Here is a 26,550-nt window from a genome sequence, read left to right as displayed (position 1 = left end):
TATTTAATGACATGCGAACACATTATAATACATCAACGGTCATAAGTCAAATTGGTAGAATAATGTGAAGTATATGCTTTCCTTTTGTATTATGGTGAAATCGACTATAACCAAAAAGATGTAAACACTGTAAACTAAATAATGAAAACAAAAGTGTAACATATTATAGTTTAGGACAAGAAATCTATTTGTAATGGTGAATGCGGGAATTGTATGAGATATTCATAACTTCATTTAAATAAATGTGTTTTAGTTCTTAATGTTGCGAGTTACACCAAAATTTGTTGTTGTCTATATAATTTATTGGATGATGTATCAATCAAAATGGCATACACTAATGACTAACCCAGTGGTGATGAAATAAAATAGTTTCTATAAATAGATAGATAGGGACGCAGTTCTTCTGCTCACGAGCACATGTGCACGCGGAATCCGGGTAGCTCGATATGTCACTGGGATGCGTCGCATTGAATTACTGAGCCAGCCAGTCGATCATTTTTTAATCATGGGATCTGGAAATACGTTGGATGGGTCAGGCGTACACGGCCTTGGTTACAGGGAATGCAGACGGCGTCGTGACAGGAGAATAGCAAAGCCGTGACTTGGGGACTGTGACATCATCATGATTCATGGCTTAGGAAATTGGATTTCTGGTAGGGGGAGGAGCTATCACCTAGCTCTTGCTATGTTTCTTGGAGCTCCACTGGCGACTGCGGTTTCCTGAGCAGCGGAGATCGGTGGTGGAGAAATACAAATCGAGGCTTTATGGAATCAAGTCCCTGTACCCATTAGAAGATAATCCCATGGGTCCTTACTGCGTAGTTTAGGTTCGTGGATTGCAAGGGACCTATGTCATGCTCGCAGATTTGGCTGATGTAGGATTGCCGTGATGGAAGAGGTCAACGACATCGAGCTCCTCATGGATCTATTGCACTTCCCCATGGTGGCGATAGGAGCTGACCAGCTACCCCACATGGTGACAACTAGCACGGACGGGAAAATCTGTGCAACTGGTGGGGGAGCTGTGCCCGAGGTTGATGCCGAACTACAAGCATTCGAGCAATCCATTGGCCAGATTGACCCAAAACCTAAGGTGTACTCGAAGGTAATCTCTTGCATATGGGTGTTTGGATTCCAAACTGAGTGTCCAATTTAGGTGTACCTAGAATTGCATAAAATTGGATTAGTTTTGCAAGAGATTTGATTTAGATAAATGGTAATGGCAAAAACCTAAAGAAATTAAAGATGTTACATAGTTTTTTTGGAAAATCTTTGTGGTTTTCTCCTAACCAGTGATGAAGCTAGTAGAACCCACCAGTTGATTAAGAAAAAACATAACACCTTCGTGGTTTTTGTTGGGAAACGTTGCATGGAAAACAAAAAATTCTACACACACGCAAGATCTATCCATGGAGATGCATAAAAACGTGATGGGAGAGTGTGCCTACGTACCCTCGTAGACCGTAAGCAGAAGCGTTTGTTAGCGCGGTTGATGTAGTCAAACTTCTACGCCTTCCAACCGATCAAGTACCAAACATACGACACCTCCGCGTTTAGCACACGTTCAACTCGGTGACGTCCTCCGCCTTCTTGATCCCGCAAGACGGCGAGGTAGTGGATGAGTTCTGGTAGCACGGCAGCATGGTGATGGTGATGGTGAAGTGATCTCTGATGTCTACTATGGAACCTTCTTCTTGTAGACTCATGTTGGGCCTCCAAGAACTGAGTTTTGTAGGACAGTACAAAATTTCCTCAAGCGGATGACCTAAGGTTTATCAATCCGCGGGAGGCGTAAGATGAAGATGGTCTCTCTCAACCAACCCTGCAACCAAATAATAAAGAGTCCCTTGTTTCCCCAACACACCCAATACAATTTTAAATTGTATAGGTGCACTAGTTCGGCGAAGAGATGGTGATACAAGTGCAATATGGATGGTAGATATAGGTTTTTGTAATCTTAAAATATAAAAACAGCAAGGTAACAAGTGATAAAAGTGAGCGTAAACGGTATTGCAATGCTTGAAAAGAAGGCCTAGGGTTCATACTTTCACTAGCGCAAGTTCCCTCAACAATGATAACATAATTGGATCATATAACAATCCCTCAACGTGCAACAAAGAATCACTCCAAAGTCACTAATAGCAGAGAACAAATGAAGATATTATTGTAGGGTACGAAACCACCTCAAAGTTATTCTTTCTGATCGATCTATTGGGCTATTCCTATAAGTGTCACAAACATCCCTAGAGTTCGTACTAAAATAACACCTTAAGACATACATCAACCAAAACCCTAATGTCACCTAGATACTCCAATGTAACCACAAGTATCCGTGGGCTTGATTATACGATATGCATCACACAATCTTAGATTCATCTATTCAAACCAACACAAAGAACTTCAAAGAGTGCCCGAAAGTTTCTACTGGAGAGCCCCTATGCATAAGTTCTCAAGGTCACAGAAACCGCAAGTTGATCACCAAAACATACATCAAGTGGATCACGTGAATATCCCATTGTCACCACAGATAAGCACAAGCAAGAGATACTTCAAGTGTTCTCAAATCCTTAAAGACTCAATCCAATAAGATAACTTCAAAGGGAAAACTCAACCCATTACAAGAATGTAGAGGGAGAAGAACACCATAAGATCCAACTATAATAACAAAGCTCGCGGTACATCAAGATCATGCCAAATCAAGAACACGAGGGAGAGAGAGAGAGATGAAACACATAGCTACTGGTACATACCCTCAGCCTCGAGGGTGAACTACTCCCTCCTCGTCATGGAGAGCGCCGGGATGATGAAGATGGCCACCGTTGATGGACTCCCCGTCCGGCAGGGTGCTGGAACAGGCTGCTGATTGGTTTTTCATGGCTACAGAGGCGTGCTGTGGCGGAACTCTAGATCTAGGTTTATTTCTGGGGGTTTCTATATTTATAGGAATTTTTGGCGTCGAGAAAAAAATCAGGGGGGGTCCACGAGGAGCCCACAAGACTAGAGGGCACGCCCGGGGCTTCTTCTGGTCCATAAAAAATCACCATAAATTTTCAAGTCATTTGGACTCTGTTTGGTATTCCTTTTCTATAAAACTCAAAAACAAGGAAAAAAAACAAAAACTGACACTCGTCTCTAGGTTAATAGGTTAATCCAAAAAATATAAATGCATATAAAACATCCAAGATGAATAATATAAGAGAATGGAACAATAAAAAAATATAGATACATTGGAGACGTATCAAGCATCCCCAAGCTTAATTCATGCTCATCCTCAAGTAGGTAAATGATAAAAACAGATTTTTTATGTGGAATGCTAGAAAGTGCACAAGTTTGATCAATGATAATTTCAATCACTTTTTGTAACATCATTATATATCATAGGAGTAGCTCATATCATAAAGCTTCTCATGATCAAGTAATAAGATATTCACATGTTAAAGCATAGACCATAAACTTTCTTGAAAACTAAAAAACTATGTTCTCAGTCATCAAACAATTGACATTCATCTTATTTTCATGAAGGATCTATGTAAGAGTTTTGATTTGGAAAATCCCACATACTCAACTATCATATAGTCTTCCATGATATCTATCACTCAAAGCATATTTTTAGACACATAGCATCCATCGAACAGAGAGAAAGATAGGGGCATAATGTTTCGCCTCCCAACTTACTTATCATATAGTAATTGTCAAAAATAATAATTTATGATCAAATATATTTGAAAGGCCATATATTCTTAGATCTTTCCCCATCACTTGATCCTTGCCAACTAAAGAGTAGGTTGGAATGAGAAGGAATACTACTTACTCTTGCATAAACGTAAAAAATAGGCCGTTCGCAGAGGAAAGCAGGGATTTGCGGAGGTGCAATAGCTCGAAGCTTTTAAAACAGAGATGAAAATAATTTGAGAGGTATGCTTTCATTGTCAACATAACAAACAAGAGTTCCCAATATCTTCCATACTAGATACATTGTAGGCGGTACCCAAACAGAATGGTAAAGTTTTTACTCCCCACCACCAACATGCACATTCTATGGCTGGTCCGAAACAACGTGTACCATCCAACTATCAACAATCCTGCGGAAGTTTTGTTTAATTATTTGCGATTTCATTTTTGATCTTTTGATCACAGGACTGGGCATCCCAATTACCAACCACTCTCTTGTGAATGATAAGTGAATAAACACTCATCATGAGAATAACCCACCTAGCATGGAAGATACTGACAGCCCATAGTCACTAAATGAGCGATTTGGGCATACAAAATAGATTTCTATTTGAAGGTTTAGAGTTTGGCACATGCAAATTTACTTGGAACTACATGTAAATATCACATATAGGTAGATATGGTGGACACTCATGGAAGAAACTTGGTTCAAGGATTTTGGATGCACACGCAGTATTCCCGCTTAGTACAGAAATTTTGGCTAGCAAAAGATTCTAAATAGCAAGCACCACATGTTGGAGGATCCATAACAATATAACTTCTATACAAATATACCCAAACATAACTCATTATGTTGTGTTGCTTGTACAAATTCAACTAATTTGATCAAGTTTGGAAATAATTAATGGGGCTCACAATCATAGAATATGTCCAAGATAGTATATTTATATGTGAAATCTCTATTCCTTCAATAATCTTCCATGAATTGTTCAAGTGACCAATACTATGTTTGCTAACTTTCAATAAATTGACCTCCTGTTCTTCTTATATGTGAAGTCATTACTCCCCATGAGACAAGCATATGAAACATAATAATTTCAGATTTATGCTATTCAATTCATTCAATCATTTACTCATAGGATATAAGTGAAGCACGAGAGTAAATGACAAACTACTCCAAAAAGATATAAGTGAAGATTAGTGAGTAGTCAAATAATTATTTAGCTATGTGAAGACTCTCTCTCATTTAATTTTTTCATATCTAATGTATTTTTATTAAAACAGCAAGCAAAATAAAATAAAATGACATTGCAAGGATAGCACAAATCATGTGAAGAATCAAAAACTTAGGCTCAACCAAAACTGACTGATAGTTGTTGAAGAAGAAAGGTGGGATGCCAACCGGGGCATCCCGAAGGTTAGATGCTTGATACTTCTTGAAATATTAATTAGGGATTCCTTGGGCATCCCCAAGCTTGAGCTTTTGTGTCTCCTTAATTCTTCTCATATCACGGTTTCCCTAAATCTTAAAAACTTCATCCACACAAAAATCAATAAGAACTCGTGAGATAAGTTAGTATAAATCAATGCAAAATCTTATCGTCTGTACTTTAGCAAATCACTAAAATTATTATTTCATATTGCCTACTAACTTCCCCTCAGCATATTTAATACTCCTATCCTCAAATATAATCATTAAACAGGCAAACATATGCAAACAATGCACACATAACATCAATTTGTCTAAACAGAACAGTCTGTAAAGAATGGAAGAGGAATCATACTTCCCTAACGCCAAAAATCCAAAACATTACCACACTATAGAAATTTTTTTGTTACTCATTGTGTAAAAATTTCAAGATTTTATCATGTTGTGACTATTCAACAATATTCAAAACATGACAACAAACTTTCTGTTTTCAAACAGCAACATAAAGACTTGTAAAACAAGCATGGTAAAGGCTATACTTGACCTTTTTATTGAACTAAAAGATATAAAACATGTCTCTGAATAATAGCAAGCAAATATAAACAAAATAAAATGAAGCTCCAAGCAAAACACATATCATGTGGTGAATAAAAATATAGCCTCAAGTAAGGTTACCGATGAACGAAGACGAAAGAGGGGATGCCATTCGGGGCATCCCCAAGCTTAGTTGCTTGGTTTTCCTTGGATATTACGTTGGGGTGCCTTGGGAATCCCCAAGCTTAGGCTCTTGCCACTCCTTGTTCTGTACTCCATTCAAACTTCACCCAATACTTGAAAACTTCACAACACAAAACTCAACAGAAAATCTTATGAGATCCGTTAGTATAAGAAAGAAAATCACCACTTAGGTACTGTTGTGAACTCATTCTAAATTCATATTGGTGTTATATCAACTGTATTACAACTTATCCATGGTTCATACCCTCCGATACTACTCATAGATTCATCAAAATAAGCAAACAACACATAGAAAATGGAATCTGTCAAAAACAGAACAGTCTGTTGTAATTTGGAATCTATCCATATTTCTGTAACTCCAAAATTTCTAAAAATTTAGGACTATGTAGGAAATTTCTATATAAATATTGTGTAAAAAATTCATATCAAAATCACGTTCTAGTGAATTTTCAAAATTCCTGGACTCAAAGCAAAAGTTTCTATTTTGCATAGAATCAAGTCAACTATCATCCACACTATCCCAAAGGCTTTACTTGGCACTTTATTGAAACAAAAGCTTTAAAACATGCTTACTACAGTAGAATAATCATGTGAACACACAAAAATAGTAGGTAATGGTGTTGGGTTGTCTCCCAACAAGCGCTTTTCTTTAATGCCTTTTTAGCTAGGCATGATGATGTCAATGATGCTCACATAAAAGATAAGAATTCAAACATAATGGGGGCATCATGAAGCATATGAATATCACATTTATGTCTTACCCACTTCCTACACATAGGGATTTTGTGAGCAAACAACTTATGGTAACAAGAATCAACTAGCATAGAAAGGTAAAACAAGCAAACCTTCAAGATTTTCAACACATAGGGAGAAAGCTTGATATATTGCAATTCCTGCAAGCATATGTTCCTCCCTTATAGTAATTTTCAGTAGCATCATGAATGAATTCAACAATATAACTATCACATCAATCACTCTTTTCATGATGCATAAGCATAGAATTTTTATTACTCTCCATATAAGCAAATTTCTTCTCATGAATAGTAGTGGGAGCAAACTCAACAAAATAACTATCATATGAGGCATAATCCAATTGAAAATTAAAATCAAGATGACAAGTTTCATGGTTATCACTATTCTTTATAGCATACATGTCATCACAATAATCATCATAGATAGCAACTTTGTTCTCATAATCAATTGCAACCTCTTCCGAAATAGTGGATTCATCACTAAATAAAGTCATGACCTCTCCAAATCCACTTTCCTAATTATCACAATAAGATTCAACACACTCCAAAATAGTGGGATCATTAGTCCCTAAAGTTGACACTCTTCCAAACCCACTTTCATCAATATAATCATCATAAATAGGAGGCATGCTTTCATCATAATAAATATTCTCATCAAAACTCGGGGACTAAAAATATCATCTTCATCAAACATATCATCCCCATGGTTTTAGCTTCGCATATCATTAGCATCATGGATATTCAAAGAATTCATACTAATAACATTGCAATCATGCTCATCATTCATAAAATTTAGTGCCAAACATTTTATAGACTTCTTCTTCTAACACTTGAGCACAATTATAGGAATCCTTATTTTCACAAAGACATTAAAAAGATGAAGCATATGAGGCAACCTCAATTACATTTTTTTGTAGTTTTCTTTTATAAACTAAACTAGTGGTAAAACAAGAAACTAAAAGATTCCATCGCAAGATCTAAAGATACACCTTCAAGCACTAACCTCCCCGGCAATGACACCAGAAAAGAGCTTGATGTATACTATGCAACATTCTTCTTGCACTACAGGAAACAACTAGTTTGCCTTCAGTGAGCTTCTTTGCCGTCAGCTTTTCATCGGGGTAGATGGCAAAGAGCACATTTGCCGTCAGCTACTGTCAGCAAAGAATGACTGATGGCAAAGAAAACTTTGCCGTCTGCGATTTTTATTATAGACGGCAAAGACAAATTTTCCTTCTATGATTTTTATTACAAACGACAAAGAAACCTTTGTCGTATTTTTATTACAAACGACAAATTTGCTGTGGTCGATCTATTGGGCTATTCCGATAAGTGTCACAAACAGCCCCAGAGTTCATACTGAAATAACACCTTAAGACACACATCAACCAAAGCCCGAATGTCACCTAGATACTCCAATGTCACCACAAGTATCCGCGGGTTTGATTACACGATATGCATCACAATATCTTAGACTCATCTATTCAAACCAACACAAAGAACTTCCAAGAGTGCCCCAAAGTTTCTACCGGAGAGTCAAGACGAAAATGTGTGCCAACCCACTACTAGGAAAAGGCCTGCTAGTGGCGCACCTGTTTTGGCTACTAATGGCGCACTACAGGTGCGCCACTAGCATCATCACACAGCGCGCCATTACTATCTGACTTAGTAATGGCGCACCACATAGAAGTGCGCCATTACTAACAAATTTTTTTCAAATTCTTTTTCAAAAAAAAATTCAATTTTTTTCGTTTTTTTTCTTAATATCGGGTCACTATGGCTTAATCTCGGGTCAATATGCTTCATCTCAAGTCAAATCGCACTAAGTGGTCAAACTTCCCAAAAGGTCACCCATCCTCACACTACTCCAGCCCGAGCATACTTAACTTCGCAGTTCTATCCAACCCCAGCACCACCTCACTTAACATGCACTTGTTGATATATCTATCATATCAATCATATTAAACCTTGTTGACGTGTAGGACTTTGTTCATGTTCATGATTATGATGAAATTTTGAAAAATATTCCAAACTTCCCGGTCATATTATGTATCAATTTTTGAAAAAAAATCCAAAAAAAATTCGAAACCAATTTTTTTTTCTATCACTAGTGGCGCACCTAGCAAACGGTGCGCCACTAGTAAGTTTTTTTTTCATTTTTCCCCTCTAGATCTTAAAAGCCCCGTAACTTTTTTTCTGTTAGGTTTTTGAGGATTTTGAAAATGTTTAACATGGTTCTCCCCGTTAAATTCGGATGTAACTTTTCGAGTAGATGATTTTTCATATAAAAAACTTTTTAATCCGAGTTCGTATGCAAAAGTTATGCCAATTTTACAAATTCCAGAGAGATTTTGCAAATAAAGTCGAAATTCATATTTGTAAATTTTCCCTACAAGTAGAGAACATATCACATGGGAAACTTATTTTCTTTTTTTTTTTGACATTTCCATCATTTTCTTTTATTTTTTTTAAAACTGAAAAGGCGGTCCACAAGGGAGGGGGGCATTCGGTGGAATTTTTGGGCAAAGTTAGTAATGGCGCACCGTGGGAGTGAACTAGTAATGGCGCACCACACACACGGTGCGCCATTACTAGTTTTGAAAAAAAATAAAAAATTTGAAAAAAAGTTTGAATTTTTTTTACTAGTGGCACACCGTGGATGTGGTGCGCCATTACTAGTTTAACTAGTAATGGCGCACTATCCCCTGGTGCGCCATTACTAGTTTTGAAAAAAAATTGAAATTTTTTTACTAGTGGCGCACCGTGGATGTGGTGCGCCATTACTAGTTTTGAAAAAAAATTAAAAAAAAGTTGTTACTAATGGCGCACCGTGGATGTGGTTGCGCTATTAGTATTTGGACACTAATGGCGCACCAACACATGGTGTGCCATTAGTATATAGTAGTGGCGCACCACATGTGTGGTGTGCCATTAATGTCCATATTCCCTTTTCCTAGTAGTGACCCCTATGCATAAGTCCATAAGGTCACATAACCGCAAGTTGATCACCAAACCATACATCAAGTGGATCACGTGAATATCCCATTGTCACCACAGATAGGCACATGCCAGACATATATCAAGTGTTCTCAAATCCTTAAAGACTCAGTCTGATAAGATAACTTCAAAGGGAAATCTCAATCCATTACAAGAAGGTAGAGGGGGAAGAATACCATAAGATCCAACTATAATAACAAAGCTCGCGGTACATCAAGATCGTGCCAAATAAGGAAAACAGGGGGAGAGAGAGAGAGAGAGAGAGATCAAACACATAGCTACTGGTACATACCCTCAGCCCCGAGGGTGAATTACTCCCTCCTCGTCATGGAGAGCGCCGGGATGATGAAGATGGCCACCGATGAGGGATTCCCCCTCCAGCAGGGTGCCGGAACGGGCTCCCGATTGCTTTTTGTGGCTACAGAGGCTTGCGGCGGCAGAAACTCCCGATCTAGGTTTATTTCAGGGGGTTTCTATATTTATAGGAATTTTTGGCATCAAGAACAAGTTAGGGGGTCCCCGAGGAGCCCACAAGACTGGAGGGCGCGCCCTAGGGGGGCACCCTCCACCTTTGTGGAGGCCTTGTGGCTCTTCTGCCCAACTCTTTTGCTTCGGAACGTTCTTCTGGTCCATAAAAAATCACCGTAAATTTTCAAGTCATTTGGACTCCGTTTGGTATTCCTTTTCTGTAAAACTCAAAAACAAGGAAAAAAATAGAAATTGGCATTGGGCTCTAGGTTAATAGGTTAGTCCCAAAAATCATATAAAATAGCATATAAATGCATATAAAACATCAAGATGAATAGTATAATAGCACGGAACAATCAAAAATTATAGATACGTTGGAGACGTATCAATCTCCGCAGGGCTTGCCTAAGAACTACAAAAATATGACCGAGGGTGTAACCGGTGGAGGGGGGCGCCACACATGAGTAAGCAATTGTCGTGGTTGTGCTAGGTGCCCCCTCCCACATATATAGGGGGGAAGCAGGGAGCATCCAGGAGGCGCCCCCAAGAAGGCCAAATCCTTCTTGGGGTCCTCCCCAAGTGGCGCCCCCTTTCCTTTTGTTTAAGTGCGAGAGGAAGGAAGGAGGAGGTGGCGCCCCCCTTTCCTTTCTCTCTCTCCTGAGGAGGCAAAGGTAGGAGGGGCCACCCCTCCCCTTTCCTTCCCCTAGGACCGATCGGCCATGTAGAGGGGTGCACCAACCCCCTAGTGGGCTGTTCTGTCCCCTCCTTTGTCCCATTAAGCACATACACTTAGCGAGGGTGTCCGGAACCCCTTTCGGTGCCCCGATGGCTACCCGGTGCACTCTGAAACTATTCTGGTGTCCGAATACCATTGTTATATATATCAATCTTTACCTCTCGACCATTTCGAGACTCGTCATGTTCGTGATCTCATCTGGGACTCCCAACAACATTTGGTCACCAAATCATATAACTCATATAACTCTATATCGTCAAAGAACGTTAAGCGTGCGGACCCTACTGGTTCGAGAACTATGTAGACATGACCGAGACACCTCTCTGGTCAATAACCAATAGCGGAACCTGGATGCCCATATTGGCTCCTACATATTATACGAAGATCTTCATCGGTCAGACCGTTATGACAACATACGTAATTCCCTTTGTCCATTAGTATGTTACTTGCCCGCAGTGGCGGAGACAAGGGGGGGGGGGCGAGCAGGGGCCTTGCCCCCCTAACGATCGGCAAAAGTTACAGAACTTACCGGTAATTAGCGACCAGATTAAAGGAATTGTACGTATTGGCCCCCTTAACCTAAATTGGAAGTAAAACTGAAGAAAGGGACGACCGATAAGAAAGCCCACTCTCATGTTGGAGGCCTCCTCCGCTCCAGGAACGAGACCGAGCATGATTAACATGCAACTACAGGCAGTTAGCACTGCCGGCTGGCTTGCCCTATTGTTCGTGATCAGATTTGAACTAGATTTAATCCGGCAACGCGGGCACCGCAATGGGCAATCCTGCAGCCGCACTTATCAATTCTTTAGCCATCCAACAAACTAGCAAAGGTTAGCACTAGTGAATATTATCTACTAATCACCCTCATATCTTATATGTGTTGAAATTGCCATTTAATTTTAATTATTCTGGTTGTGTGATATATGATGCCGATTCAATTTTGAAGTCTTCTGATTATGTGATATGTGATGCGTTATGAATAGAAAGGCCGACAAACACCATTCTCTAAGTGCAGAGGCTGGGGTCATCATCCTTTTCAAGAAGAAACATCAAGAAGGAATTATTAGTTAAAAATTATGATGACATGAAATTATTAATATATTTTTAAAAACTTTTTTGGCAATTGTAAGGGCAATTTTAAACTATTATTACCTCTGTTCAAAAATTTGAACTAAATTCGTTATTTCCGAACGGAGGGAGTACAGATGTAGCTATGCGTAAATTATGTTTAAGAGAAACATCACTATGGTATTACCATATTTTCTCGCACTCTTTGGTCGACTTGGCTTGGCCCCGGTATCTCTATACCTAGTTCAATCTCATTACCGGTAAGTCTCTTTACTCGTTCTGTAATACATCATCTTGCAACTAACTCATTAGTAACTTTGCTTGCAAGGCTTCTTATGATGTGTATTACCGAGAGGGCCCAGAGATACATCTCCGATACTCGGAGTGACAAATCCTAATCTTGAACTATGCTAACTCAACAAACACCTTCAGAGATACCTATAGAGCATCTTTATGATCACCCAGTTACGTTGTGATGTTTGATAGCACACAAGGTATTCCTCCGGTATCCGGGAGTTGCACAATCTAATAGTCGAAAGAATATATGTTTGACATGAAGAGAGCAATAGCAATAAACTGAACGATCATTATGCTAAGATAACGGATGGGTCTTTTCCATCACATCATTCTCATAATGATGTGATCCCGTTATCAAATGACAACACATGTCTATGGTTAGGAAACCTTAACCATCTTTGATCAACGAGCTAGTCTAGTAGAGGCTTACTAGGGACACACTATTAGGGAAAAGCCTAGCAGCAGCGCGGGTTTTGGGCCTCTCAGTAGCGCGGGGACCGGCGCTACTAAAAGGCGCTACAGCTAATGTATAGCAGTAGCGCCTGTTGTCCCAAGCTACTGCTATACATGAATAGTTGTAGCGCTCTTTAGAAAAGGGCGCTACTGATATTATCTGCAGCGCTGTTTACAGGGAAGCGCTACTGGCAAGGCGAGGCTACTGCTAAGTTTCCCCCCTCGCTACTACTAGTTTTATTAGTTTTTTTCCTGCATATTTGTTTTGATATTTGTTTTGTATTTGGTTTGTATTTGAATAGGCTTCATACTATAATCTTTAGCATATCTTACACATACAAATGTAATCATAGCATATAGATACAATTAGTCTCATCAAATCATGTCATCATCATAATCATTATCCAACACAAAGTGGTCTCTCGTCATCAATTTCGAAAATAGCGATACAAGTCTCGATTACTTGCAACTACATCGTCATCCATCTAAACAATGATATACGCGAGAAGAGCTATCACTTTGAGTACATGAGTTCGTATCCCTCTCTCGCATTAGCATGAACCTAAACTAACTACTGCCTGTCGCTCGGAAACTGAAAACCGGTACACCTGGGCCTGACACTCCAGCCACTTGTCATATATATACTCCTAGCGTAGCACTTCTTCGCCATCTATGATCTATGCACCTGCATCGTCACATGAGTCGATGATATGCAACATATATAGTTGAGCAACATAAAGAGACAGACTTGACAAAAATAGAAACGACATATCATAAGCATAAATAACAAAGTTCATCGTACCCAAAATGCCCTAAGTAGAGTGATTTTCGCTAGTCGAGGAGGAGGACGGTTTAATTACATCACAAATAAAGTTTCACCGTGCATAACTCAAAGTTTTGTCATACAGAAAGTATGGACTAAACGGACACATTGTCATATATCGACAATCACTCCATCATGTCGTGCCATCCATCCATGTCAGGGAGATAGTCCTCGAGCTTAGTGAAAGGCTTCATGTCGAGACGCTGAGAGGCTATCCATGTTCGGATGTCTTCCCGCGGCATTTGTCCTTCTTCGTAGAACATCCCTGTTTTCCCGACGACCTCCTTTATGATGATTTGGGCAAGTTCGCGCTGGATGTTATAGAACTCAGCTCGAAGTCGATGATCCTCGATCTCTCCTATGTCCTTTGCCCATTGCAGAATATGGGCATCGCCAGATCTAGGTGACATGTTAAGGTTCTGGTGATCCCGTCCGTACTCCAGCATGTGGTGTAGGACATAGAATCCATCATTAAGAGAATCGTTCGGTTGCTGGATGCAGCAGAAGTCGGTCTTATGGCTGAAGGCGACCCTGCCGCCCCTTCTCTTCTTGTCCCTAACCTCTCCACCCCTTGCTTGGTAGTAAAACATAGCACTGTCGACAACATCTTTGATGTGGGTGTAATCCTTTTTGTGAATGTTCTTCGATGAGTCCAAGTAAAGAGCGTGGGAGAATAGGGGGTAGAGGATGATGAGGACAGCGCGCCCGCCGCTGTGCAAAATAAGATGATGAGGACAGCGCGCCCGCCGCTGCGCAAAATAAGTACACCTCAAATTAATTAGCCTCCACCGTGCAAATGAATTATTGAAATCGAAGGAAGGATAGCAGCGCGGATGACTTACACGGGATGATAAGGCACGAGAATCGCCTCCTTGTCCTTATTGGTGAGCATGAAACTGTTGATGTAATCCCTCGCGTATTCATGGTGCTCTGTGCAGACTCCCAAGAAGCCCTCGTGCATGTAGTACGGGTCAGCGACACAGATATGACGTATCTGCTCAAGCCCAATGATGTAGTTCATGTGCAAGGCATAAAGGCGGACAAACGTAAAATCCAGCTTCACGTGAAACATGTCGAATATGTAATCGAATTGGAGGAACAACTTATCCACGGGGAAGCTCTCGACGTATGACATTTGCCGCGGAACGTTAACCACGTAGAGTGGGTATCCTGGATCTTTCGAGGCGATGAGGCCTTTCTCTACCCACAGCACATCGTCATGAAGTCTCCTTAGATCGCCAAATCTGGCCTGTAGCTCTATTGCAGGTAGGATTGGTTGACCGGGGATATGCCATTTATCCGCATCGGGGATATCTATACGGTCCTGAAGCCGAGGCTGCTGAGGCGGCTGGATCATAGAATTAGCTTTTTTGCCTTTCCTCGCTCTCTTCCTAGACTTCTTTACTACTGGAAGGTCATCCATAATAGGTTGAGAAGGTAATTCAGGCAACGACTCATGACGCTCAAACCCTGAGGAGGCGCCAGTATAGACATATTGTTCAGCGCCATCGTCATCCTCATCCCCATCCATGGTGACGTCATCAGCGACTAATGGAGGCTCCTCCTTACCACGTCCGCTATCACCCAACCCGACACCCGACGCTAATTGGGTAGGTGGGGTGTTGATGTTCAGACCTTGTTGAGGCCGTGTGCTCATGGGTGTGCTCCCGGCCGCCTCTAGACAAAGCAGACTCTTTGGCCACAATAGGACCCACCCATTGCAACAATCACCAAGCTGCCGTGGGGTCCCGTCGTCATCCCCCACTAGTATTAGAGGAGGCAAATTCTCGTGGCCCGGTTTGACACTGGCCACGGAAACCTTGAAGACGTTAGGGGGATCGGCCGACTGTGGAACAATGGTTCCTTCGGCTCCATTATCACCGCCTTCCCCACGTCCACCTTCTGTTCACCGATGGTGTACAATATGGTGCACGGGGTTTCATCGGACTGCAAAGAAAAGTCTGCAACGTGAGACATCCGAAAGACAACGAAAACGGGAGATTATACATTTATATTGAAGGGAACCGGTGTGACAGATACCATGAGGGCGTCGAGCTCAGCCAAAGACAAGGCACCACAGAGCACGTCCGGTGCGGGATTCGGTGCGGGAGCAGGTGTGGGAGCCGGTGCGGGAGCCGGTGCGGGAGCCGGTGCGGGAGCAGGTGCTCCCAAGAAGTCAGCAAGGGGAAAGTCCTCTGCATTTTTTTCTGGATTTTGCCTTGTCCAAGTGAAAATGCCCGTCACCAAGGAAGTAGACAAATCTGCAACCACCTGTTTTGCGGCAGCTACCGCTGTTGCGACTGTCTGAGATGATTTCTTCTCAACCGCAATCTCAACCTTCTTATCGATGTTTTCTTTAGTTAACCTCCGTCTTTCCTTTCTCTCCTCCGTGGTCTCACGGTAGTGCTTCTTCCATGTGGCGCCGTCTCCGACACCGTGCACGCGTCCATACAACAGTCGAGGATCCACCGGTTGTCTTTTCAATATGTTCAACGCCCAGTTGAATGGAGTGTCCCACTTGGGCCTCGCCAATGCCTCAGACGGCGAGTCGCTTTCGGCCGCAATCCGGCGCTTCTCTCTCTGCAAAAGGCACAAGGATCGTTTACAAATGTGACTAACGTGTGCAGTCAAATTGATCAGAAACTAAAATTACCAGCAGTCTCATGAACTCCATAATGACCGATGTTGTCTCGTAAACCTTCTTCACTGGGTCCCAACGGTGCCGAGCCCTCAGGACGTCACGCTCCTGCGGGGTGGTGAAATCCGCCAAGGGGTCTGCGATGCCCAGACTCGCGGCTTCCGCGTCCTCCTTGTCCCATTTGGACCTCTTTCCGCCGTAACCACGGCTTCCGAGGTGGTGGCTCCCAATGTTCCTCTTTTGAAGCCCCTTCATGTACTTAGACTTTTTTTGGCAGCTTCGGCCTCGCAAGCCTCCTTGAATATTGGAAACTGCTCTTCCGTTATTGTCGGATTATCCATTACAATCTCGGAGTAGGGTTCCTTGTCGATGATCTTTGCTTTCACTCGATTTTTCTAGGCGGCCAATGTGTGGCTAAACTTGGTCATGGCGTGTTTGTTTATGTTCTTCATTGCCGGGTCCTCATATGGATCTTCATAATCCTTCTCATTCTGGCCAGGGAACAAGAATATCTAGTGAAACTTCTTTAGGAGGGAGCTCCTCATATTTTCTATCTTCTGAAGTTTCTCATCGTTGATGGTGGCAGTTGTACGTACGATGCAGCCTATTTGATTGCCGTAGGACGCGCGCGCTTCCTCGTGCGCCTTTGGCTCAAAATTTCCGTCGTCCACCTCCGTGACCACCAGTCTCGTAGTCCTGAGTTTGTTAGGAACCCGTTGCCTCTTTGCTTTTGGTTCTACACCGGCTCCGCTCCCCGAGGCAGCACCAGTCTCAGCGCCGGTCTCGATGCCGGTCTGAATCTCAGCGCCTGTCCCAGTCTCAGCACCGATCTGCGTGTCGGTCTCAAGCCCCGATGCCACCTGTGGGTCCAGCAACAACATCGGTTGATCATCGGTAAGGCTAAAAAATGCATCTGCCACCCGGTAGACGTCGTCGCAATCACCAGAACCCTGTCCTTCATCGTTGCTAGCCATGTTTCCTATGATTAAATCTAGTCAATTAATTCTAGACCTAATAAAATGAATAATGACATAAAAAGGCCTAATGTTTTGCAGGAATGTTGACAACTTCCTGGTGCGGCAAATCCCGGGCACTCGATATGTCCTAGTTTGTAGCACAAGTCATGCCGAAATTTAATGGAAAATTTCGGCATGACCTTTGCTAAAAAGTGGACAAATCGAGAACCTGAAATTTGCCGGAACGGAAATGAATCAACATTCCGGCAAAACATAGGCCACTCAGCATCATTCCCTAGAAACAACAAAGCCACTTGGGCACAATCGAACAACTTCAATGAAAAGATATAACATGACCACTTCAATGAAAAATAAAATTTGCCTAAATTCTTTTCCTTGAAAAATAGTGGTCTTTTCAAAAATAAAAAAACTTTCCAAAATGACCTCACTAAACACTTCTCTGCCTAGGACAGAACCCAAATTATGTTGATCTAGCTATTCCTCTCTCTCACACAAACACACATTATTATCTCTAACCCTTCTCTGCCTAGGACAGAACCCAATTAAATTGCAAAGGAACTCCATTTCTTTAACCCTTCTGACATAATGCTCTAAAATAAAATTTTCCTCTAACCTGGCCAACCTACTTAACCTAGCTTGTTAATCCAACGAACCTAATTAACCTACCTATTTAACCTAGTTAGTTAATCTAGTTTACCTAGATAATTAACCCTAATTAAACTAGTTAACACAACTAGTTCTCTGTCAAAGCCCAAAATAAAATTTTGCAATAATTAACCTAGATAATTAACCTAATTAAACTAGTTAACCTAACTAGTTCTCTGTCAAATCCCTAACTAATTTTTTGCACTTACCAAGATAATTAACCTAATTAAACTAGTTAACCTAACTACTTCTCTGTCAAAGCCCTAACTAAATTTTTGCCCTAACCTAGATAATTAACCTAATTAAACTAGCTAACCTATGCATGAGAGAGAGAGGAGGGGTGGGGGCTTACAAAGGACGGCTCCGGTGGTGGCGACGGAGGCAGTGGTGGCGAGGGAGGCAGGGGCATCTCAGGTGACGGCGAGGGAGGCAGTTGTGGCGAGGAAGGATCCGGTGGCATTGACGGCGGCTCCGGTGGCGTTGACGAGGCCGCACGGCTCCGTAGCATTGGGGGCGGCTCAGGTGGCGTCGACGTCGGCAGGAGACGGCGGCGAAGTGGGGCGACGGCGAATCGGGGAGACGGCGGCGCGCGGGGTGGGTTGAGGGATTTGGGGGAGAAATGGTGGCCGGGGGGAAACGGTTTTTTGGTTAAGTCAAACTTAGCAGTAGCGCGTTTGGTAAAACACGCTATAGCTAAGATAGCTATAGCGGTTTTTACAAAAGTCGCTGCTGCTATAGCTATGTAATTTTCTTCTATTTTTTAATTTCTTTTTCTGTTTCTATAGCGGGGGTCTAGGACACGCGCTGCAGCTACGTTAACTATAGCGCCTCTTACAAACACACGCTGCTGCTATGCCTTCCTCCGTTTTTTTTGCTTTTTCATTTATTTTGCTTTACATTTTATTTTTTCCTTTCTCTTTTTTCTATTTCTTTCATTTTCATTTACTTTTCTATTTGTTTTTCATCTTATTTTATTTCCGTTAGTAGTAGCGCTCTTCTTAGAAAATGCGCTGCTACTTATGCCCTAGCAGTAGCGTGTTTCTTCCAAGCCCGCTACTGCTATGCGTAGCCTATCATTCTAGCAATGGGAATATTAGTAGTAGCGTTTTTGCCACTACACGCGCTACTGCTAAGGTTGTATCTGTAGCGCGGTTTTTCTGCAATCGCTACTGCTATCTAGCACTAGCGCCCTTTTTTGACCCGCGCTAATGCTAAATTTCTGTGTATAAGGTTTTCCCTAGTAGTGACATGGTATTTCTTTTTGTATTCATTCACGTATTTAAGTTTGAGATCAATACAATTCTAACATGAATAATAAACCTTTATCATGAATAAGGAAATATAAAATAACAAATTTATTATTGCATCTAGGGCATATTTCCTTCAGTTTTCTGGATACTGCATTATGCAGAATTGAGCAAAATCGTACAGAGAATTTAGTCAGGTTTCAAAAGGAGTATGCAATATTAGTTCTTTCACACTAAATTTTAAGCAAGTGTAATGAATTTTAAAACTTGTGTGAATATTAGTGTATTGAATCTAGTTTCAATTTTTATACGGTGTAAGTTAAGTTTCAGTTTGTTTCCTATCAAGATTCAATACAAGTACTGATCTCAAGTTTTAGTTTTAAGTATCATCACAATCGGCTATAGTAGTTCTGGCAAGTGACACTGGAGGTACATTTTGCTAGATTTCGAACTTATGATGTACAACCATCTAATAGTTTCTCTTTCATGTACAAGGTTGTTCTGCTCGCGAGCACAGGTGCATGCGGTATCCGGGTGGTTCAATACGTCATCGCGATGTGTTGCATTCAATTTCTGTGTCAGGAAGTCGACTGCTTTAAAATCAGGTAAACCAAATATACTATAGACGTGTGTGGCATACAAACTGGTTACGGACCTTACAATTGCCGCCCTGACAGGAAAATAGCAGAGCCATGGCTCGGAACTGGGGATCTATTCTGATTCGTAGCTCGGGGAGTTGGATTTCCGGTAGGGCGGTGGCAGAGTAGTAAATGCGTAATCGAACCATGCCGGAGCTGTCTCCTACCTCTTGCTATGCTAGTTTCCATTGACGACTGCAGCTTGGAAAGCAGCGGAGATCGACGGAGAAGAATACCACCTGGCACTTGCTGGAATGGAGTTCCTGATGCAACCAATTAGGAGCTAACGCCCCAGCCCCTTACTATCTAATCCATGTTTGTGTATTTGGAAGGGGTCTGTTTCATGGTGACAGATTTGGCCGATGCAGGACCATCGTAATGGAAGAGCCAACGACAATAAGCTTCCAAACGAGCCGCCCCATGCTAGGGACAATTGCGGATGAGCTCCCCCCCATGGCGGCAACTAGCGTCGTTAGGCAGATCTGTGCAGCAGATGGGGAACCTGCCGTGGAGGGAGATGCTAACCGCAGGCGTCTTAGTAATCCATTGGTCAGATTGACCCAAAAACGCGAGAATTGGCGTGAAGGCAATCTTTCTGCTATCAGTGTGTTGGTTCCAAACTGTTTGTGTGATTTAGGGTAACCGGAATTGCAAGAACATGCTTGCAGAGGCTATGAACACATTTGCAAAAGATTTCATTTACATAATTTGTAATGTAGTAGATCGCTTGAGAAATTAAATTTTGAACTTCTGGGATGTGGAAACATAATGAGTGATGAAGCTATCAGTAATCACCATTAAGCAAGTTATGCATAATCAGACAGTGTTGGTTCTATCGATACTGAAATCTAATTGAGCGAATAGGTAGCATAATTAATTCGATAACTGTTGGTTAGAAGCGTCTGTTTAAGACAATGTTAGATATGCTGGTTGCAAGCCAAGTAGATGACATATAAGAAAGAAGGCAGACCACTGAACATAAACAAAAAAGGGAACATCGCCAGTGTCTCTAGCAAAGCAAGTGTGACACGGTTTATCAATTGTCTGATGAGGATTGGAACTATCGCTCCAGGAAGGGCTGCTTACCCTAGGCGGCCCAGCACCCTTAAAAAGGCAATTCGCGGATTTGCTGACAAACCGGGTGACCTTGTACTTGTGCCAACATTTGGTATTTTGATACGCTGGGTGCAGCCTACAAATTTTACAACCTATACTCATGGGAGAAGTGTTTCAGCATAAGGTACGGTAAGAGTAGGCTGAATGTGAAGAGGACAAAGTGCATGCAAGAAATTGTTTGTGGATCCACGGTATACATCCATAAATCCTCCCTAACTATTCTTATTCAGTAATTCTGCTCCTGGCTATGGTTAAATCTGACCATTGTTACTTGTTGATTTATGTTATTGCAGGGAAAGCTGGAGTGGTGAACACTACGTCTTATTGGTGTGAATGCCCTGCCCTACTGAAGTTGGTGTACAAGGAACAGTCGCCACGGATTCCGCGCCGCGCCGCTGCCGTAGTGACCCTCCCGTCGCGTCGCTCAGGGCCGCCGCATCGCCTAGGGTTATCTCACGAGCACGCGAGCCTCCAGGCCACCTTGGCCCCATCCTGCACCGTCAATGGCTGCAGCCGCGCTGACCAGTCGCCGCCACGCCAAGCAAGCAGGCGAAGAAGGAAACTCAGGGTAGGGAGGAGAGGGGGTGCCTCCTCGATCTAGGGTTTCCCACGTGTCGCCAGGGGAGGGCGATGCGAGGAACGAGCGGGTATGAGTTTCATTCATTCACACAATTTTTCTAATTTTTTTGTCAGCATGACCATGCATTCTGAAATTTTCGACACTGCTGATGCGATGATGCATTCTGAAATTTTTCTATAGGATGCGCATGCATTCTGATTGTTTTGTCATTATGGCGTGCATACTGATTTTTTGACTGAATGCTTATGCATTCTGATTTTTTTTATTATGGCGTGCATACTGATTTTTTGACTGAATGCTTATGCAAACAGAGTGCGAGCATATTGTTGTTTGAGCTGATGGTTTCACTAGAGGCTTCTCTCAAGATAGCATAAGTATTACGGTGGGTGAACAAATTACTGTCGAGCAATTGATAGAAAAGCGCATAGTTATGAGATTATCTAGGCATGATCATGTATATAGGCATCACGTCCATAACAAGTAGACCGACTTCTGCCCGCATCTACTACTATTACTCCACACATCGACCGCTATCTAGCATGCATCTAGAGTATTAAGTTCATAAGAACAGAGCAACGCATTAAGCAAGATGACATGATGTAGAGGGATAAACACATGCAATATGATATAAACCCCATCTTGTTATCCTCGATGGCAACAATACAATACGTGTCTTGCAACCCTTTCTGTCACTGGGTAAGAACACCGCAAGATTAAACCCAAAGCTAAGCACTTCTCCCATGGCAAGAAAGATCAATCTTGTAGTCCAAACCAAACTGATAATTCGAAGAGACTTGCAAAGATAACTCAATCATACATAAAAGAATTCAGAGAAGATTCAAATATTATTCATAGATAAACTTGATCATAAACCCACAATTCATCGGATCTCGACAAACACACCGCAAAAAGAGATTACATCGAATAGATCTCCACAAGAGAGGGGGAGAACATTGTATTAAGATCCAAAAAGAGAGAAGAAGCCATCTAGCTAATAACTATGGACCCGTAGGTCTGTGGTAAACTACTCACAACTCATCGGAGGGGCAAGGATGTTGATGTAGAGGCCCTCCGTGGTTGCTTCCCCCTCCGACAGAGTGCCGGCAAGGGCTCCAAGATGGGATCTCGCGGATACAGAAGGTTACGGCGGTGAAAATTGTGTTTCGTGGTGCTCCTAGATGTTTTCGGGTTACGTAGGTATATATAGGAGGAAGAAGTACGTCGGTGGCCGCCCGAGGGGCCCACGAGACAGGGGGGCGCGCCCTCCTATCTCGTGGGGCCCTCGGAGCTTTCTTGACTTGCACTCCAGGCTCTCCGGATCATATTTGTTCCAAAAATAACGCTCCTGAAGGTTTCATTCCGTTTGGACTCCGTTTGATATTCCTTTTCTTCGAAATACTGAAATAGGCAAAAAAAAACAGCAATATGGGTTGGGCCTCCGGTTAGTAGGTTAGTCTCAAAAATGATATAAATGTGTAAAATAAAGCCCATAAACATCCAAAAGGGGTAATATAATAGCATGCAACAATCAAAAATTATAGATACGTTGGAGACGTATCAAACCCATCCGGACAAAGAATGCATTTGTTGCTCAGTGCAGGGTTCTGGTTAGGGACAAGAACCCGATCATCATCCACCAATGGTATAAGCCTAAGAATGAAGACCCTGAGGTGTCTTATGTCAATGATATGCAGAAAAATGTTCTTTGGACTGAGCAGAAGTAAAATTTCACCCTACCGCCAGAGGATGATCCGGAGAAGCCAGTTAAAGAGCAATTAATCATGTCTTTTGCTCTTAAGAAGATGTCAGACCTATTCAGGAGATGGAAGAAAGACCTGAATAGGTTTGTCGACAAAAAAGAGACACCAGAATTCAAGGGCAAATATGAGAAGATCAGAGATCACTGGCCCGCATTTGTGGCCCACAAGAAATCGGAAAAGAGTAAGAAGATGTCAGCGACAAACAAGCAAAATGCTGCGAAGAAGAAGCTTCACCATCACATGGGGTCAGGTGGCTACCTCAAAGCCCGGCCTAAGTGGGCCAAGGCTGAGAATGATCTGGTTGATAAAGGGATCGAACCAGAGACGGTGAACTGGCCAGACCGTTGCCGGACTTGGTTCTTCGGGGCTGGCGAAACCTTGGACCCTGTATCAGGGAAGTGCATTTGGACGGACAAGCAATTGGAAATACCAGTCAAGAGGCTTCAACATTATATCGATGCAGCGCAGCAAGGGACGTTCGTTCCAAACAGAGAGAACGACAAGCTCACAATGGCCCTCGGGAATCCTGAGCACCCTGGACGGACACGAGGCATGCCAGGCTCCATTCCGTGGAATGCTGGTTTTCCGGATGCAGGCGGTTACAAATGCCAGGAGAGGAGGAGAAAGGTGCAGCAGACCCAACTGCAGGCGCTGCACGCAAGGGTACAAGCGATAGAGGAACGAGAAGCAAATCGCAGCAAACGAACTGCCGAAGCTTCCCCCGAAGCTACCCCACCATCTTAGCGGAGAAGCAGCGTAGCTTCCACCGAGCTGCTTCAGCCGGAACATGTCTTGACGACTCCTGCCAGCTATTCCATGGATGCTATCTCGGAGTCTCAAAATTGCCACATTATGACGCAATGGATGAATTTGAAGGGCAAGGCGGCTGTTGGCTCTGTTTATCCCACTGAACCCGACGCAACTTTTCACTACCGGCCGATTCCAGATGGATATGCTAGGGTGATGGTGGATGAAATAACGGAGGGATTTGAGGACCTCCAGCTTGACCACCCTACCGGTGAAGGGGAGACTAGGCTGGGTTCTGCTCTGAAGACTCCATGCCTATGGCGGAAGGAGCTCATCAACCTTCCGAACTGGACGCCTCCTCCTCCTCCTCCGGCGAGTCAGGGCACTCCGCCTCCTCGACCGCCTCCTCCCCCGGCGAGTGACAATCTAGGCACTCGGTCTCCTTCTCCGGCGCGTGGCGGCACTCCGCCTCCTTTTCTGCCTGTGTCGGCGCACCCGAGCAGCCAGCGGCCTCCTCCTTCTCCGCCTCGCCAGCAAGGGCGGAAGAGACCCGCCACCGCCCCGGCTGCTCCGGCGCGTCATAGTCTTTCTCCTCCGCCTCGTAAGTAAGCACGAAAGAAGACAGCTGCAGCCGCTCCATCTGCTCTGGCGTCTAGAAGTACAGCCAGAGGCTGGAGGCAATACAGATACGGTCCACCTCTCAAGCCTCTAGAGAAGTGACCGTACGAGAGGACCGAGGAGGAAAACACGAAGATCATGTGGACTGAAGTGAAGGACTTCTTTGAAGGGTTGAAAGCAAAGAGACATCCACCTCCGGAGGAGAAGGTAGATCCGGTGAAAGCAAAGTGCACTATCGATGCCCTGAGGAAACCACCAAAGTCTCCGCAGAAAACCAACTATGAGCGCATTACTCAAAAGGCATATCAAGAAGTGTCGCGGTCGGGAAGTACTGTCAGTGATCAAAGGTTAAAAGAACGACGAGCAGCTAGGAAAAAAATTGCCCTATTCGGCAAACAAGCGAACCAATGGTGCCCCCCACTCAATGTGTCTAGCGACGGTGCCCGGTTATAGCAATCTTGCAGATTACCTGCCTGACGATGTAAATTTTGATTTCATGGAGGTGGTCGAACACAGATACGAGTACGGGAAGCCTCTCGTCAAAGATGAAAAATCTCTAACAACGATGATGCGAAGATTCCATAATTGGCACATGAAAACCTGCAAAGAGTCTTGGGGGACGAATACTTTGTATCTGAGAATTAAAGAGGAGCACGACCTCGTTGGAACTGATCTATTGCATGTTCCATTAGAGGAGTTCTTCGAGTTCTTCAATCAAAAGGCCCTCGATAAATTAACGGTCTTTTGCTACTGTCTGTAAGTACTATTTCTGTCATTAAGTCTCTATATATAGCTCAGCTCTTTCATTGCATGTATTTATAATTAATTATCCTCACTATATTATGCAGATTGAAGATCGTCGAGTGCAGAAAACAAGAAATGTATGATGTTGGGTTCATTAACACAAATATCATAGATGAAATTTAGGTTAAAAAGCACGCCGAAGAGGCCGAGGCCAACTTGCTACAATCATTGATCAAAAATCAAAACAAAGATACCATACTCTTTCCTTACAACTTCAAGTGAGTGTTACTGTCGTGTGCATATTCGGTTTCCATTATTACCCGAGCGAGGTTATAGTAATGTAATTGATGAGTTATGCATGCGTGCACAGCTTCCACTATGTTCTTCTGGAGATTAAGCTTGAGCGGGGACTAGTAACCGTCTTAGACTCGAGACGAAAAGATCCCGAAACCTATGCGGACATGACTAAATTGCTCAACAAGTAAGTTCAATCGATCATTATCTCACCATATCGGCAATTTTTTGTTCATTTCCTAATATCTCAAGTAATAATTATTATTTTCTTTGTCTTGCAGGGTTTGGAAACAGTTCACCGCAGAAGCTCCGGGACTGCCGAAGGAGCTGCGATATACATACCGGAAAGTAAGTACAACTAGCTAGCTAGTTGCGCGCATCTCCCGTTGATTCTATAGCTATACTTTCATTAATGCCATTTATAATGCTTCATTATCAGTTTGATTGACCTCTATTTCTCGTAAAGTGCTTGTGGCAGGAACAAGGAAATAATTACTATGGATACTACGTGTGCGAGTTCATCTACAACGCGACTTTGAAAAATAAGCGGGGCTACTCTAAAAGACAATATGAAGTGCGTAAGCAATAATATTCACAATTTCATTTTATTACACCATCATTTCTGTTGAGTTTCATTCATATATATGTATTAACCCCCTTCTTCAAATTAGACGTGGCAGATGCGGAATGAACTCCTACCACAAGATCGCATGAAAGCAATTCAAGAGGAATTAGCGGGTGTCGGTGTCAAAACCGGTGGATCTCGGGTAGGGGGTCCTGAACTGTGCGTCTAGGCGGAGGGTAACAGGAGACAAGGGACACGATGTTTTTACCCAGGTTCGGGCCCTCTCGATGGAGGTAAAACTCTACTCCTTCTTGATTAATATTGATGATATGGGTAGTACAAGAGTGGATCTACCACGAGATCAGAAAGGCTAAACCCTAGAAGCTAGCCTATGGTATGATTTTTGTTCGTCCTATGGACTAAAACTCTCCGGTTTATATAGACACCGGAGAGGGCTAGGGTTACACAGAGTCGGTTACAATGGGAGGAGATCTTCATATCGTATCGCCAAGCTTGCCTTCCACGCCAAGCAAAGCCCCATCCGG

Source organism: Triticum dicoccoides, chromosome 2B (assembly GCF_002162155.2).
Source record: "Triticum dicoccoides isolate Atlit2015 ecotype Zavitan chromosome 2B, WEW_v2.0, whole genome shotgun sequence".
Taxonomy (NCBI): Eukaryota; Viridiplantae; Streptophyta; class Magnoliopsida; order Poales; family Poaceae; genus Triticum; species Triticum dicoccoides.
This window is presented reverse-complemented; position numbering follows the sequence as displayed.